This window comes from Lonchura striata, chromosome 2 (assembly GCF_050655825.1).
Source record: "Lonchura striata isolate lonStrDom1 chromosome 2, ASM5065582v1, whole genome shotgun sequence".
NCBI lineage: Eukaryota > Metazoa > Chordata > Aves > Passeriformes > Estrildidae > Lonchura > Lonchura striata.
The window spans coordinates 110,921,086-110,936,829 of NC_140704.1; the positions used below are offsets into that span (position 1 = coordinate 110,921,086).

At 40.3% G+C, this 15,744-nt stretch overlaps 1 long non-coding RNA gene across 1 annotated transcript in view; it reads left to right on the top strand.

The window, feature by feature from the left end:
• The window catches only part of LOC146768370 (uncharacterized), a 63,553-nt gene that overhangs the window by 21,264 nt on the left and 26,545 nt on the right, over positions 1-15,744 (top strand). Inside the window, exon 1 of the long non-coding RNA XR_014952878.1 lies at positions 1-11,358. This exon is cut by the window's left edge and continues 21,264 nt beyond it. This is a non-coding gene — a long non-coding RNA (uncharacterized LOC146768370). The remainder of the gene's footprint in view (positions 11,359-15,744) is intronic.

Consider the following 15,744-nt stretch of genomic DNA (forward strand, 5'->3'; position numbering starts at 1 on the left):
TTTTCTCAGAGCTTGATCAGGCAGAGAGACTTCTGTGCACAGCAGCCAACACAAAACCCACAAAATGCCAAATGAGCTCCATCTCCCAGTGGAGCTAACTTTAGGGAACTCAGCAAAACTTATCTTCCAATAGCAGGTCATGGTTTTGGGAGAAGTTAGCACCTACAAGACCATCTGAAATCCCAGAACTTGCAGGATATATAAGACAACTGAGGTTTGATGCTTTACATCATCCTTTGGAAAGCCACAAGGTAGTACACACCAAGTGATGAAATCCCATAGACTTTTTTTTGTATTTAATAGGTTGTTTTTCCTTGTATTTCTGTACTTCCTCCACAAGTAAATAATACCCTAGTGAGGCACAAGAATGAAGTCAGAATTTTCAACTGTGGCAGAGAAACTATTAGATGTCTATAAATAAATATTTTTATTGCAACAGTGCTGCATGAGCCAGTACTTTCTGGAAACCATATTCACATTGAGATAGGCTGGGGGGCTATGTTGGGTTACCAGTGGTGGTTACTTGGAAGTGTTTGTCTGGGAGATGTATGCAGCCTTCTCAATATTCTCATTCGGTTGTGTAATTCCAAGCCCTGCAGTGTTGTTATCCCTTAAGAAAACTTCTTTCTATTTCAGAAGCACCAACTCTGAATGTTAAATTGAAAGGAGATAAAAGAATCACAGTGGTAAAAGCTGTACAATTTCTGCCCTCTTCACTATACAAAAAGCTGGTCCAGTATTTGCTTTTTTACATTTTTATGCAGATATAAAAGGCTACTTTGGGAAATCTGTAACGCTATTATTAAATGCCACTGAGCAGAGCTGAGTACAGTGATGACTCATCCTCAAAAGATTTGATTTAGTACACATTAACTTCCCAAATGCTGAGTTCTCATTTTGGACTATGACAACCAGAGTGCCCAGGTCTAAAGTAAGGACCATTCATATCAGCAGAAGTCCTTCCTCAAGCTTCAGTAACCTTTGGATCAAGAACATCAAAGAATGTTCCAGAAATTTCAATATGCTTAATTATGAGTATTAATTTTCTATAATCACAAGGAGTAACTTAAAAATCAGGCCTTATTGTGCTACAATTCCCAGACAGTGGAAGAGAGTCTATGCCATAAATCTATAAAAAAAATTCCAAAGACAGTATTGGGAAGGAATGAGGGATTGGGAAGGGAAGATACATGTCATGGCAGTGGTAAATGTCATGTTAATTCAATTTCTGTTTCAATAGGTTAAGAAAGAAAATAATAAGGGAAGGAAAAAGAATTTTGAAGGAAAACATGATGAAAGAAAGCACTAGCAGAAGGAAGACTGATAGTTCAGAAGTGAAATAAAGGTGTAGATTCTAGAGAACGGGAAGGGTGTGGGTGTTGAATGCATCAGCACAGAGTCTAGTATATGACTGATCAGAATATTCCTACCAATAAATGACCAGAGAATCCTTAATTTGAAAATATTAATTTGGAATGGCCTGAACAGCCTCAAGTGTCAATGGACTTGCTTGAAGTATGACAGATAATGCCCTCTGCAACCCTGGTGCAATGGCTTCTCACACAAATAATTCTGTGTATTAGCACCTAAGCAGCCACCAGACTTAGGGTGTGACATGAGAAAAACTCCACTTTTAATCAATAACGTGGCCACATTTAAGCTTCTTGGAACTATGAGTTTGGATGCAGACTTTCAGGCATCCTGTGGTCTTGGGAAGGAAAGCTTGTTTTATTTTGATATTCCAGTGTTATTTAAATTATGGACATAGCCTGGAGAAGTTTAGCTATGAAAACCCAGTACACAGCTAGTGAAATAGGAAATGTTTATAACACTCCAATCTTCCTCTGTGTTTCAGACAAGCAAAAGAGATCTGCACGAATAGCTAAAACATTGTCCAGTAAGGAAAGGAATTTCCATCTTACCCTTTCAGAATTGAACATCAACATTTACTCACAATTTCCTGAGCTGATGAAACAATTATTTCTATGAAGAAAATGGACTTGAGACTCTGTTACTTTAGGGAATCTTTGCACTACCTTGCTTAGGCTGAGGGGCTTTATTGGCAGTGGATCTTCACAGTAGGATGTGGCTGTTGCACTCAGAGACTCCCTGCTTTTGGTAGATATTCATCCTTATGACTTCTATTTCCCTTGTAAAGTCCAAGAGATATCAGGGAAGGAAACAGGAAGAAGAAATGGGACAATGCTGGAGAGCTGCTCCCTCAGAGGCAGTGGGAAGCACAGAAGAAATTAGAACAGCTCTGAGTTTCTGTAATTTTCACAGCAGGTTGGGCATGCAGAGTTGCTGAGAATTAACACCTGTGTTTCTGCAGAAGCAAATCCTCAGGAGAACTGTCACAGACTTTGATAGAGATGGAAGCAGCAGGGTTCTGCAGAAACTGAAAGGCATGCCCTGGAAATGTTCTCAATGCCTCAAGGATTTAAGGTGAATGCTATTCTCCTTGCAACAAAGAAAATTATTTTAGCTATCATGGATGCATGAAGATGATATGATATTAGCATATAAATATGGAGGTGGGTGGTTACATCTATAAAATACTCCAGGAAAGTTGAAAAATTAAACTTTTAAACAAAATTAATTGCAAATTACAAAATTAATTTAAATGAAATATCTTTTTTTTGAGAAGGAATCTGTAACATAGAACAGAATTGCACATGACAGCATTCATTGATTGATTCAAGGATCTATGAAGGTTTAAATCTGTGGGTAAATTCTTCAAGGTCAAAGTATGTTACAGGAAAGGTTATTTCAATGTCTAACAGGCAGATGGATATAAATCAGAAATGTTTGATGGCCTGAAGATGTCCAGGGGTTTTGAGACCTGTGATAGTGTTGAGAGCTGCTTTCTGCCTTGTCACTCCAGCATGCTGCTTGGCATGAAAAGGAACCACCAAACTGGACAACACTGTGCTTGAACCTGGTGTCTGCTCCCTTGTAGATTTCCTTCCATTTTCTCTTGTGCACTGAAGACATTTAGTAATTTTGTCCTGCAGTTCATTTTTGTGATGCCCAGGGCTGTCCTACTGTTTGAGGATTTGGCAAGTTACTGCTGGTGAAGACGCCAAGGACAGGACAACTTGCAGATGAAATCTGCTTGAGATGAACAAGAGGTGCCAGTGTCAGGAGAGAAGTGGGAAAAGATGAGGAGACAAAAAAAGCATTCATGAGATGAGATAAAAATACAGCATGTGATAGCAGTAGAGGCTACAGAGGAGGTGGTGGAACTTCCAAGAGTAAAAAAGAGACAGAACCAAATGTGGGAATAAACAAGGAAACCGGGAAGGCACACACATCAAGCCTTAAAATGCAATTTTCCTCACTTCATTTCATCACTGAATCCATTTCAGCACATCTAATAATAAAAATGGTTGAATTAGAACACCCTAATTGCATTCACTGTAAGACCTTGTGGAAAGATTATTAAATTTCTCTGGTTTTTAGAAATTCAGTTACATCATGCCAAATGTGGGCAGCAAGGAAAAAAAAAATCACTTCCCTGGTGCAGTGTTAATGATATATAAAGCAAAGGAGAATCAATTCAATACATCACCACTGCAACGTGAATTTCTAGAATCATTGAGCTGAAAAGTACAATCCCACCAGTCTGGTACCATGAAAATGAAAGTTGATGTCTGCCTGGATCAATTTTATCATGAAAATAATGGCATCACTCTGGGCACAAGATTTAAAGCCTTCAAGGCTTTGGGAAAGGCACACTCAGTAACCTACATACAAAAGTAGATTGATTGAGAGTGGCTGGAACACACATAAAGCTGACATTTTTACCCATTGTGGCCTTTATCAAGACTGATAGGCTGAAACATTTTCTTTCTGAATGTTCCCACTGCTTTCATCTGTAAGCTCCTGGGTTTGCATTAACTCTTGAGACTTTCACAAGATGTGTGTGTGGTACATCTGATATACCACTAGATATGTCTTGATGATGTAAAGAAAATTATCTAGATTCATCCTACATTTAGATACCTTAGAAGGAAGAGGTTATTTTCACTCTTTAGTTTTCTTTTTATAGACAACAATGTCTGGACATGATCAGGTACATCTTCTGAGACCAAACAGCCTTTTGTACAGATATAAACTTTGGACATGCACACCCTGCCTTGATTGTAGAGGAACTTTTACCTGTTGCTGGGTGCTTGTCCCTGGCAAGTGACACATGTACTTTACAACCTCTGAACCTCTGGCCCCTCTAGATTCACAGAGAGGGGGGTACCACTCAGCCAAGGCTTTGGATCATAGAATAATTTAGGTTGAGAAAAGACCTCTAAGATCATCAAGTCCAACTGTTCACCAAGCACTGCCAAGTCCACCTCTGAACTATGTTCCCAAGTGCTACATCTACATGTATTTTAAGTACATGATGACTCAACCACTTCCCTGGACAACCTGTTCCAGTGCTCAACAAACCTTTCCAAGAAGATATTTTTTCTAATATCCAATCCACACCTCCCCTGGCACAATCTGAGACCATTTCTTCTTCCCTTGTGACTTGCAACATGGGAGAAGTGACCACCCCCCATCTAGCTATAGCCTCCTTTCAGGTGGTTGTAGAGAGTGATAAGATCCCTGCCTCCTTTTCTCCAGACCAAACAATCCCAGCTCCCTCAGCCTCTCCTCATCAGACTTGTACACTACACCCTCCACCATTTCCACTACTTTCTCTGGACACACTTTAGCATCTCAATATCTTTCTTGAAGTGAGGGGCCCAGAACTGAATGTAGGATTCAAGGTGGCTTCACCCGTGATGAGTACAGAGGCACAATCACTGCCCTGGTCCTGCTGGCCACACTATTCCTGATCCAGGCCAGGATGCCATTGGCCTTCTTGGCCACCTGGGCACACACACTGGCTCATTGAGCCAGCTGTTGACCAGCACCCCCAGGTTCTTCTTGGCTGCCAGCTTTCCAGCCACTCTTCCCCCAGCCTGTTGCAATGTGTCATGGGGCTGTTGGGAACCAAGTGAAGGACCTGCTTAAACAGGTCCCAGCCCAAAAGAGAACTTGGCTTACGTCTGTTAACATTCCAACCTAAAATAAAGCAACTTTTCACTACTATGAGAAAAAGTTAAGAAAGCAAGGAAGCAAACTAAAATGAAGTTGGGTTCTTTTTAGGAAGTAAACAAAGGCTAATGAAAATGCTAATAAAGAAGAAAAAAAAACTTAATATGCTATTATGAAAACATATAGTAATTATGAACATTAACAGCATCAGAGGCTGGTGCAAAGAGAGTTGCTTGGTATTTCCCTGAAGATAAAAAGCATCTGTGTGCATCAGGAATCATCATTTTTTGTTTCTCTGGGGTAGAGGATGATATGCAATTGCTAAGCCCCCATTTACACTATACAAACGTTACCCTGTGCAACAGTGGCTGTCAAAAAGTATTCCATACCTAATGGCAAAAAGCAAATGTCTAATAAGATAGATTCACATGTTGCCAATTAGGTGAACAAATCCATGGGAAGATTTCAAGTAAATTAAGTGAAATCTGTGGAATAAGCTACTGTTGAGCAACATTTTCTGCCGCTTTGCTCCAAAATGTCAACAAGCTTCCACAATTTCAAGAAGGAAGAAGGAGAAGCCCAATGCATCCCAAATTATTTACTCATGAAAAACCACAATCCAAAAATAACAAAAAGTTTGGCAGAAAATTATAAAAATGTTCAACTGCATATTTTTAGGGAAAAAAGGACTTGTTGCTGATTGAAGAAGGAAAACTGTGGCTTATGCCAAGTTTTGGTATTTTTGGTGTTTTGAATCAGACTAAAGCAAAATGCAGATAGAACAAAATGTGCTACATAAAATGAGAGATGAATAGTGTGGCTTTTGTGTCCCAGTACTGGCAGTTTTGCCCTACAGTTAGATTTGCTGTGCCAAATTACTTGCTGATGTCACTTGTTGTGCCCCAATCATCTAAAAGTGCAGGGAGAGAATACACATGAAAAAGCAACTGAAGGGTAAAAGCATCATTTATATCACAAGCAAGCAAGCTTGGAATAGTTTGTTGTCTGTTTCCCTGCTTAGAGACCACACACTAGATGGACAGGGATTCTTTGTTATCACTTGTAAGTTAATACTATGTTTGAGATGTGCTAGTGTGGAAAGAAGGTCTTAATTTACCATGAAGGCTAATTAATATTATCCTAAAAATAAGGACATAGTTAATATTTTTCCATGGCCAGCATACTGTTGAACAAACTATCCAATACATATATTGACAGATAATCAAACATGATCATAATAGAAAACTCATCTGTTTACAGGTTAAACTAAAAATAGATCAAGGGAATGTATCAATGAGTTCAGAACCTCCTTTGAATACATCACCTCTCCAGAAATAAGTCCATATATTCACTTTTCAATGAGCAATCAGCCTAACCAAAAATGCAAATTCAAAGGCTCAGCAGTGAGGGTGTTGTAATTATTTACACACTAATGGTCTTGCCATATATTCTTTGTTGTGTGTTTTAGAGCAAGAAATGACTCAAGAGCCTTTGGGAGATGAGAGCATATCGTGTCTTCCCTGTCAAATCATCAGCTGGGTAAACTGCTATTTATTAACAAGTTCTTATAAATAGTGAAAGGGTTTTAAACTGCTATATTGCACACATTTTGGGTTATTCCAGTTCAAGAAGGATGAACTTAGCCTAAAAAAACACGTTGTGAACTGGTGCTATGATGGCATGAAGAGTGTGGGAGCTCTTTGCAATAGAAAAGGCTGGAAGATTTTGACTTTCTCATGCTCAGAAAATGAATTCTGGGAAGGAGTTAAGCACACACACCCACACATACACCCACATACACCCACACATCCAAAAGGGTTTTAGCAAAAATAGGTCCTGGATCAGCTCTTTAACAATGAAGTCAAAAATCTTACCAGACTGGAAGATGGTACTTGATGAGCTTCTGGAAGGGCTTTTCAGGCAGTAGTATCTGAGAGAGCTGTGGGCTAGAGCTAATGAACCAAGAGACATGATCTACTTTCAGCTTCCTAAAACTGTTATTTTTTTTCATACACAAGGTCTGTTTAAACAGTCTGCCCTGGGGAGCAGACTGAGGAGCTGGCTCTGGCTTCCAGTCACACACCTCCTGCTCCAGGGAGGAAGCACTCCGCGAGGGACTCCGCCTGTTTCTCCATCTCAGCATCGTTTCTTGGAGCAGTCATGAAGTGAGAAGTGTAGATCAAAGAGTAAATTATGGTACTGAGCTGATAATAGTAACAGTGGAACTAGTTTATGCATTTATAGACATTATGAGGCCAGACAGCAAAGAAAAAGGAATCTCAAATCCAGCTAGTCAGTGTAAGCTCTTCCACGTAGGAACTGTCTTCTCCATTCCACTGTGCCTCTCCTTGGCTGGGCCTGCCACAGTATCATACAAAACTTACAAATTTCCATACTGACACCCCCAGAACTTATTATCAGATTCTCTTCCAAATGTTTATAGGCAATCTTGTGCCACTCTACTTCTCCTTGTGGAACAAACAAGAAAATACTTGTTGCTGAAATAAAATCCTTACATTTTAGAAATGCTCCAATTCTTTGTTTCAGCTGACTTCTGTGCACAATCAAATTTAGAGGCATTTTGAAATCTACCTTTATCACATGTTCCTTACAGGCAATCTTGCAATCTTCTGACCTAGGCTACACCTGCTCCCTCCAAAAGCTTTTTGTCGCTTTATATATCCCCTCTGGATATTCAGCTCTATCACTTGCTATTGATGGAGTTGTTTGAGTTTCTTTCAAACTGTAGGTTTTGTCACAGAAATCTTGCATTCTAGATCTGTATGTGACTTATCTGAAAAGCTGTCAAATCAATACAATTTCATTTCAGCTGCCAGAGCCAAAAAAAAAAAAAAAAAAAAAAAAAAAATCTATGTGTTCATTTCCCCCATGAGGATTTAACTAGTCATTATGTAGCTGATGATAAGTGAATATAAAAGGGGGCCTCTCATACCACATGGCTTTTAGTCATGTTCTTTCTTCCAAGCTGGCCTAGACCACAGATGATGGCCTCTTCATTTCAGCTTGCTTCAGTTAAGGATTCCTCTTTTCTTTCATGTCCCGAGGAAAAAAATCCCCACAATATAAGTCCATATATCAAGCTGGTCACCTTTGTAGCAATCACATTTTAATGCCATTCTGGTACTAAAGCCAAGCTCTGCTGGGTGCTGTCACAGCATGTGCTGGTACCAAAGGGAGGAGGCAGCTTTTCCAACCAATTCAGTATTTCTCAGCCATTTTAAAATGTTTCACACTCTTGCTCTTTCCTCAGGCAACAGGACTGTGAACTTCCGAAATATGCAAGTGTATTTCAGCTACTAATACTGAGTTCTGCTGCTTCTGAGATTATTTATTTATGTATTTGAAAATGAGTGTATGTGAAAAGCTCCTAATTAGGTGCCCTGGCTGTAAGTTGTTCATTGACAGAGGAATTATTCCATGCCTGGGACGAAGTCTGCATAATCCATTTAAAATCACATTAAAAATCAAGAAGGAAAACTTTACAGATAAAAATTGACCATTTTTTTTGTTTGCTCCTAAAGAATAGAAAAAAACTTTACGAATTTTTTTTTGTAAGTTTGTATCTTTTTTCATGTATAAAAACATGAAAAAAATGGCAGCTACCTTCCCTCAGTAGCCCTAGATATTTAATGCACTTTATTTTGTGGACTATCAGTGTACCTGAATTAAATCTATGACAACTCAGGGGCTGCCTGAGCACCAAATGACAAGTCTGAAACTCATTTGACAATGACAAGAGTCTGAAACACTTAAATGACAAGAGTCTTAAACTCTTGTCTCCAGTGAGTTGAGAAGGAAGAAAAGTAGTTCAGTCATTCCAACTTGAGATTCAGGATAAATCCCCAGCTCCACCACAGACTTTCTGCATGTCCAGGACATGGGAAGCTCCTCAGGATTCAAGCATACAGCTTTCAGCCTAAACATCAATTTCAGAATCTATGATGGTAGGTCTTTTTAGTGTCCAAATATCTCCCAGGGAGGGCTGAGCTCCTGCTGGGCCAGCACAGAAGGGCTCTCACTCCAGTACCATGCTTTTGGTTACTCCCCACGCCCCCAGTCCTTAGGTGTGGATTAGGTGCTCAGCACTGGGTTTGGTGTCCCACGCTTCCCCTGCAGCACCAGGGGCAGAACAGGGCTGGCAGTGGCCAGCAGAGCTGTTCACTGTTCAAGAGGTGGCAGGGTGGTGTCCAAGCCCCTCCAGGATGTAGGAACACTACTTGGTGCCAAAAAAAAAAAAAAAAAAAAAATTTCACACAGTAACAGGTCCAAGCCCTCAACTCCCCCCTGCAATGTAGCACTGGAACCTCTCCAAAGGCCAGTGAGAACCTCCTCCCTCTCGTGTAGCACAGACCCTGTCCTGCTCAGATCCCGGGAACAATCTGTCTATCATTTCCTTGGCTACCTTAGATGATTTGAATGGTGATTTTTGCCACCCGGTGCAGTACCCTGTACATGGTGGTGTGTATATCTGTTCCTTCTCCATCCTGCAGTGAATGTTGCCTTTTGCATGGGATACATCTTATCCAAACATTCAACTAGTGAGATTTTTTTTTCCGGAAGAGCATCTTGAATTTGAAGCAATTCCTTACTGAACAATACCTAAAATTATGATTTTCTCTCTCTCTAAGACCTCTTTCATACATAGTTACCCCACACGGAGACAACTTTCCCAGGAGGAAAAGAGTGCTCCTGTCCTCCATCACTCTACCACCACGTAGCTGTTTCCAGGTTGCTTCCAAGGTTTCTCCTGCAGAGGAAGGGATGGATTACTGTCTCCCTGTGATAACATCGTGGAAAAGTACCACAGGGTAGCACAGGTACCCTTCCTAACCCCACTGCTCTTCAAGTGGCCTTTATGTAGTGTTCACCTTGCTTACTGGCACTCAGACCACTTTTTAAGTTGAGCCACATGAAAAGGTGAGGTGGGGATGGATGTCTGCTCCATGAAAAACAGCCAGGTGGATACATGAAATTGGTGCCAAGCTGCTCATCTCTGTCAAGAGTACAGTGCTCAAGGGCAGCCCTTCAAGGCTCTTAGTGAAATTAAAACCAAAGATGTAGATAATTCTAATGAAAACTCCTGAACAGTTTGAGACAGGAGCTGAGAGACTGTGACTGGATGATCCAAATGTGGGATTTTAGCACAAATAGCTGCAGCTCAAAAGCCCTGCATGGATTTTTGGGTGGCTTTAGTTAATAAATCTTGCTGTAATCAATAGAGTCAAGACACTTGCCCATGTTTATGGACCTTCACTACAGGGCAGCACCTCCTCACCGGTAACATGGGAATGTGTATAACAAGGTGCTGTATGGAGTAGCACTTCCACAGTTTGGTGGGAACAGGAAGTGAGGAGAAACAGACTGACAGGGAATGTGAGGAACCACTGGAGGCAGAAGATGTGAGTGCTGAAACCAGAGATACCCCAACAACAGATTTTCAACTTGATTTGGCCCATGAGTAAATCTCACCCAGACTGCACCAAGGCATGAGATGTCCTGAAGAAGTCTTGTGTTTTCTCACATCATCCCAGTCTCCTGGAGAACAGCTGCTGGTCACAATTAGAGTTATCAGCCCTGAAGTCAACATATAGTAGCTGCCAGAGTGCTTCCTGCATAGCACTCCTCAGCAAATTACCCAGTAGACCTCAGCAGAAATTAATTAAATAGCTGTGGCTTAGCCTATAATGTAATCAATGAGTCACATCACTATGTTATGTGGATGTAACTGCCTGGTTGCAGAAAGATTATCCAGTACAATGTGGTTTGGGTTTATATGTCATTATTTAATGATCATTAGCCCCACCAAGGATCAAAGCCTACCTTAAAAATCCTCCAGCCAATGATGCTGGAATATTTGCCCTTCATACTGTATGAACAACTGGTGAAAGTTTCTATATCTAAGGACCAGTGTAGAAATTAATTTCTTTCAAGTTTTCATGTTGCAGGAAAATATTTTGCTAATTATTTTTATTAAATGAAACTTACCTTCTGGTAATAGAGACAACACTCATCTGAATGTGAAGTGTTTAAGAGAGCACAAATCAAAATCAATTTCAAGTTGACTGACCTGCCTTCCCAATGAATCATCCTGCCCCAGTCTGAATGCCTCATAGATCTCAGCTGGGGCTTGTCTGCACTGGGGATTTGCTTTTACCCCACTGTGTCAATCACTAATCCAAGCCCCTGCTTGCATTCCATCTTTAGAAATTTATTCTGCTAGGAGGATGTTCCTGTGCAGTCCTGCTTGCACACCAGCACTGTGGTGGAAGGTCACACGAGACCTTCTGTCTTAAAAAGGTGAATATTTTTGTTGATGTGGGTTCTGCTGGATGTGACCAATGGCATCCACCGAGCGTGGGGATGCAGCTGTCCACCCTACACTGCTGGTACTGCTGCTCCTACTTATGAGGGTTGGCATAAGCACTGGGATTTAGGCCTTGCTGACTCTTCTACAGTATTTTGGATTAAATAGGATATAAATTTAAAGAACAGGTTCTGCTCCTAAGGACCTTCTTAGGCAAATAAGTCTTGAACTCTTTTCAGCTTGCTCTATAGCTACTGTAACTGTCAAGAGAGAAAATGTTTCCTTTGAAATGGCATTCTCTTTCCAGACTTTGATAAGTGTTGTCATGTTAAGTGGGAACTGTGACCTTCATGTATAGCGCAGAGAAGCAGATGAAGATGAAATACAGATGTCATTTGTGAATGCTTATTTCTACAACATATATTTTCTTTTTGACAAGGCAATTCTTTTTAACAGATACAAGCTCAATCTACCTATAAAATTCAGATTCAGATCAGGAGCTGGACTTTCTGAAGCATCTTCTTTTGGATCATACTAGGGTTTAAGATTTACATTATCTGATACAACAAGACTAGTTGCAGGGCATGTAGAAGGTGTTTACTTTTACCAGGCTTTCAGAATAATTCAATGTAGTGTGTGATAACTATAAGCATCTCATTTTCCTGCTTTATAACACAGTAAGTTCAGCTGTTTTCCTGTTCCCATTCATCTCTCTGTGCTAAACTGTCCCATTCTCTTTGGTTTCTTTCATACTGAAATGATATCAGGCTCCTATTCATCATGTCTCTGCTGTATCCTTTCCAAAACTGGGTATATAAAATGCTGTAGCTGCAGCATGAACATTATTGATGCTTATTGTGGGACTGTGTAATCTTACTTTCTTTTTCTCCCTTTAAAAATCAGGATTGTTCTCACCTATTTTTCGTTTAATAGCAATTAAATTCTGAGCAGATCTTTACACTAAATGATCAACAGTGCTGCTTGGGGACTTCTCCTTAAACATCAGCCTGTTTGCATTCTTCCTGTGCCAGTACAAAATGCCTGAGATCACACTACACAGCCCTCCATTTTCTTGTGTCAGATATTAGCACTTAAAATTTAACAACTGATGAGCACATTTTGCAATTGGCTGCATTTCTCCATTTTATTTTCTTCTGGGATTTTGATATGTCTGGCAGGGGATGTAGGATATGAAGGAGACAGTCCTCCAGACTGTGAATTATCCAGCAATAGCAATAAGGCCTGCATCAGAGAAGAACAAGTAGGCATCTTTTTAGTCTGGTAGGGCAAGCCACTACAATAATCCCAAATGTAGAGGTATGTGGAGTTGTTTTTTTCTTTTTTTTATGTGATGAAGAAATAAATGCATTTGGTTTATGTGGCCAGGTTTTGGTAGCAGGGCAGCTGCAGGATTGGTTTCTATGATATGAGGAGCTGGTGCCATGAGGGGCAGATCCAGTTTCAGCCAGCTCCAATGTAGACCCTGGGCTGCCCAAAGCTGAGCCTCTCAGCGATGCTGGTGGCTCCTCTGTGATAATTGATTGAAGATATGCTGAAAAACGCCATGTGCTTCTGGTCAGCCTCTTTCTACCTGGTCTTGGCTGAATGACCAAGCACAAATTTAAGCCAGAGGAGACTTTCCTTTTAATATTTCCTCCCTTTTCCTTCAGACCACATAATATGAACCGATGGTACACGAAGCAAGCAGGAAAAGTACAGCAGTAAGAACTCTGAAGGGCTTTAGTATTGCATTAGTGTGCTTCACTCCCCTTGGTATAATATAAAAATGGCAAAGATGGTATGGAATGAGCATTTTTAATAACTCTCCTAAGTGTTCTATTAACTGCCATGTATCATACAAATGAGATGCAGAAACTAGGAAAGCATTTTCAGTTGCTGAGTAAAAACAATTTAGGGTGTAAATGTACTTCCAGATCTGCACAGAGGAATCCTGCCAACCAGGCTTGTTAATTTTATTATTTTTTTAAAAAGTTCTAGTAGAGAAGTTCATGACACAAAAGCACTGGAAATATCCTTGTATTGAGTCGGTGTGTTTTTGAGGCTAAGAATAGCCTGCAATCTGTGCCACACTGTAATGGTTGATGGTCACCTCCCTGTGTTGGACAGAAGTCAGGGCTCACGCTGGCTCTGTGAGATGTCTTCTGTCCCAGGTTTTCACCTGAATGCCTTCAACCTCAGGGTCTGAGTCTGTCAACTGCCTTGGTGAGTACTAATCTTCAGACTCATCTGGAGTCCCTTACAGGGGCTGGTGAAACCAGCTTGGAGTGGAATTGCTAGAAATATATTTATATTTATACATATATATATATAGTATATATATGTATATATGTATGAGCATAAAATGCTTATGCAACTAATTAAAGGCAACTGTGACATTTTGTGGCATGTTGATATAATGCCATTAAAGTGAAATGTCTGTCAAACACCTGCTGCTCTCTGTGCCCTCCTACCTGGCAGCACTGCGAGGACAGAGATTAGAGGCATGCACAGCAGAAAAGCTGCTGTGTGGCATGCTTTTATTTCAACCAGTTTATGCCACACAGAGCACAAAACACTGTAATTTTTGTTTTCAATTCTCCTTTAAAGTCCTCTGCAATTGTATTTATCTTTGCTGGTACACAGATACCATTGTGAAGAGGGACGATACTTCTTAATAATGTATGTTTCTCCCTTTCTCTCTCTCCTTTCTTATATGTATTAGGCAAAAATAGATCAAAGAAATGCATTTTGCTTAGGAGGCACAAAAATTCATGATTATACTGATCTTTTCCAGGAAGGCTCAGAGGAGGACTTATACATTGACTCACTATTGATTACCTCTTTCCGAAATGTTATGAAAAAACCTCAGACTTTCTGTATAGAATCTGACCTTTAGTAAAAGGCTAATCATGCCATAGATAAGCCTTCTTAAGATTAGAAAATATCATAATTTTAGATGCCAGTCTAAGCAGGAGCACCATTGTTGGCTAATGTGAATGTCTGCTTGGAATTTGAAATAACAACAGAAATGTAAGTGCAGATGCCAGGATCATATAGTTTTATACTGCTGGGGTGCTTCCTAAGAGTCACTAAAACCTGCACTAGATCTGAACTGGGACTCTGGGCAAATGCATTTCTGAGAAGAAGGAATTTGTATGAGGTGCATTTCCCTGCTCAGGTGCTGCATTCCACTGGGCAGGTATCTTCTTGAGAGCAAGAATATACACAGTGAGATTTCTTGACTTGGAATGGATCATTGGTCATTGTATAAAATGTCTTTATGGACTTAGTAAATGGGAAGGATAAGGATAGGCTACCATCTAGTGGATACATCGTAAAATTATTACATTTGTATTTTATTTGTATTATTTTGTGACTTGAATGGCTAAACGGAAGAAAATCAATTCAATTCTTACATGCTGAAGTGCCACCTGAAAGCACACTAACCATTTGTGCATTCAGCCAGATTTTAAAAAACCTTGCTGTGCTTTCTTCTGATACCTCAAAGCAGCTCTGCTTGTCCCAAAGCCAAAAGAGAGAGGACAAAAAGTACCATATTTGTCAGGTGTTCTTATTCCTTATTGACCTCTAGGATGCAAACATACAAATGCACATTAGTATCTGTGCGGCAGTTTAAAGGTGTAAAACACAGAGAGTGGTCTAAAGCAGACAAAATAGAAGAAAGAAGACATTAACTCGAATACCATGGCACATGTCTAAAGGCACAACATAAAATACCCAGTGTAGCACAGCAATTACTGCAGAAGTACAAGTCTAATTTTTTTTTCGTAGCTCTGCTCTACCTAGCTGGCTTCAGCACAGGGATTTCTAATCTGGACTGCCATGCTTGCCTCTGGAGCTATAAGGCCTCAGAAGCATATTGATATGCTGATGTACACTGAGCTTTTTTTGTGATGTGGGTAGGAATAACAAAATTAAGTCATGTAAATTATGACTTCTGAGTCTGATCTAGGTTGGTGGAATCATCACTGCAACTGGACATGCAGAAAAGGTATGGAGTTGTTGGATGCATCCACATGTCTTTGTTGCTCTGAGAGGTGCAGCTCAGTTACAAGGGATATGGCATTAAATGCAAAACATGGATAAAGAGCTGGATACCACGTGTCTTAGATGAACACTCTTGTTACAGGAAGTACTTGCATCAGAGAATGAGAGATAAACACAAAAATAGAGCAGCCTGGTCTGCTGGGCTTGTGGATTACACTGATGGTGCTCTGATCTGATCAGGTGGTGTAACTCCCTGTGATAGCGGCTTCAGAATAATTTGTTACTGAGACATGATATAGATCTCCTGTACTACCTGAACAACAGGTATGCCTACAACCCATTTTCCTAAACAGTGGAAATATGAGCTGGCC